The following is a 2,500-nucleotide window of genomic DNA, read 5'->3' as shown; positions in this document are numbered from 1 at the left end:
TCCTCCATTGCAGAATTTGTTGGTTTAGGGATAAAAGAATTGAAAAAAAAAAGATTTAAGGATCCTCCATTGCAGAATTTGTTGGTTTAGGGATAAAAGAATTGAAAAAAAAAAAGATTTAAGGATCCTCCATTGCAGAATTTGTTGGTTTAGGGATAAAAGAATTGAAAAAAAAAAGATTTAAGGATCCTCCATTGCAGAATTTGTTGGTTTAGGGATAAAAGAATTGAAAAAAAAAAATGATTTAAGGATCCTCCATTGCAGAATTTGTTGGTTTAGGGATAAAAGAATTGAAAAAAAAGATTTAAGGATCCTCCATTGCAGAATTTGTTGGTTTAGGGATAAAAGAATTGAAAAAAAAAGATTTAAGGATCCTCCATTGCAGAATTTGTTGGTTTAGGGATAAAAGAATTGAAAAAAAAGATTTAAGGATCCTCCATTGCAGAATTTGTTGGTTTAGGGATAAAAGAATTGAAAAAAAAAGATTTAAGGATCCTCCATTGCAGAATTTGTTGGTTTAGGGATAAAAGAACTGCAAAAAAAAGATTTAAGGATCCTCCATTGCAGAATTTGTTGGTTTAGGGATAAAAGAATTGAAAAAAAAAAATTTAAGGATCCTCCATTGCAGAATTTGTTGGTTTAGGGATAAAAGAATTGAAAAAAAAAAAGATTTAAGGATCCTCCATTGCAGAATTTGTTGGTTTAGGGATAAAAGAATTGAAAAAAAAAAGATTTAAGGATCCTCCATTGCAGAATTTGTTGGTTTAGGGATAAAAGAATTGAAAAAAAAAAGATTTAAGGATCCTCCATTGCAGAATTTGTTGGTTTAGGGATAAAAGAATTGAAAAAAAAAGATTTAAGGATCCTCCATTGCAGAATTTGTTGGTTTAGGGATAAAAGAATTGAAAAAAAAAAGATTTAAGGATCCTCCATTGCAGAATTTGTTGGTTTAGGGATAAAAGAATTGAAAAAAAAATGATTTAAGGATCCTCCATTGCAGAATTTGTTGGTTTAGGGATAAAAGAATTGAAAAAAAAAGATTTAAGGATCCCCCATTGCAGAATTTGTTGGTTTAGGGATAAAAGAATTGAAAAAAAAAGATTTAAGGATCCTCCATTGCAGAATCTGTTGGTTTAGGGATAAAAGAATTGAAAAAAAAAGATTTAAGGATCCTCCATTGCAGAATTTGTTGGTTTAGGGATAAAAGTATTAAAAAAAAAAATTTAAGGATCCTCCATTGCAGAATTTGTTGGTTTAGGGATAAAAGAATTGAAAAAAAAAAGATTTAAGGATCCTCCATTGCAGAATTTGTTGGTTTAGGGATAAAAGAATTGAAAAAAAAAAGATTTAAGGATCCTCCATTGCAGAATTTGTTGGTTTAGGGATAAAAGAACTGCAAAAAAAAGATTTAAGGATCCTCCATTGCAGAATTTGTTGGTTTAGGGATAAAAGAATTGAAAAAAAAAAATTTAAGGATCCTCCATTGCAGAATTTGTTGGTTTAGGGATAAAAGAATTGAAAAAAAAAAAGATTTAAGGATCCTCCATTGCAGAATTTGTTGGTTTAGGGATAAAAGAATTGAAAAAAAAAAGATTTAAGGATCCTCCATTGCAGAATTTGTTGGTTTAGGGATAAAAGAATTGAAAAAAAAAAGATTTAAGGATCCTCCATTGCAGAATTTGTTGGTTTAGGGATAAAAGAATTGAAAAAAAAAAAGATTTAAGGATCCTCCATTGCAGAATTTGTCGGTTTAGGGATAAAAGAATTGAAAAAAAAAATGATTTAAGGATCCTCCATTGCAGAATTTGTCGGTTTAGGGATAAAAGAATTGAAAAAAAAAATGATTTAAGGATCCTCCATTGCAGAATTTGTCGGTTTAGGGATAAAAGAATTGGAAAAAAAAAGATTTAAGGATCCTCCATTGCAGAATTTGTCGGTTTAGGGATAAAAGAATTGAAAAAAAAATGATTTAAGGATCCTCCATTGCAGAATTTGTTGGTTTAGGGATAAAAGAATTGAAAAAAAATGATTTAAGGATCCTCCATTGCAGAATTTGTCGGTTTAGGGATAAAAGAATTGGGAAAAAAAAAGATTTAAGGATCCTCCATTGCAGAATTTGTTGGTTTAGGGATAAAAGAATTGAAAAAAAAAAGATTTAAGGATCCTCCATTGCAGAATTTGTCGGTTTAGGGATAAAAGAATTGAAAAAAAAATGATTTAAGGATCCTCCATTGCAGAATTTGTCGGTTTAGGGATAAAAGAATTGGAAAAAAAAAAGATTTAAGGATCCTCCATTGCAGAATTTGTCGGTTTAGGGATAAAAGAATTGAAAAAAAAAAAAGATTTCAGGATCCTCCATTGCAGAATTTGTTGGTTTAGGGATAAAAGAATTGAAAAAAAAAAAGGATCCTCCATGGAATTTTCTTTTGGGATAAAAGTGAAAAAAAATTGGATCCCCATTGAAGAATTTGTTGGTTTAGGGATAAATTGAAAAAAAAAA

Source organism: Penaeus vannamei, chromosome 11 (assembly GCF_042767895.1).
Source record: "Penaeus vannamei isolate JL-2024 chromosome 11, ASM4276789v1, whole genome shotgun sequence".
Taxonomy (NCBI): Eukaryota; Metazoa; Arthropoda; class Malacostraca; order Decapoda; family Penaeidae; genus Penaeus; species Penaeus vannamei.
Note: the sequence above shows the minus strand (reverse complement) of the source record.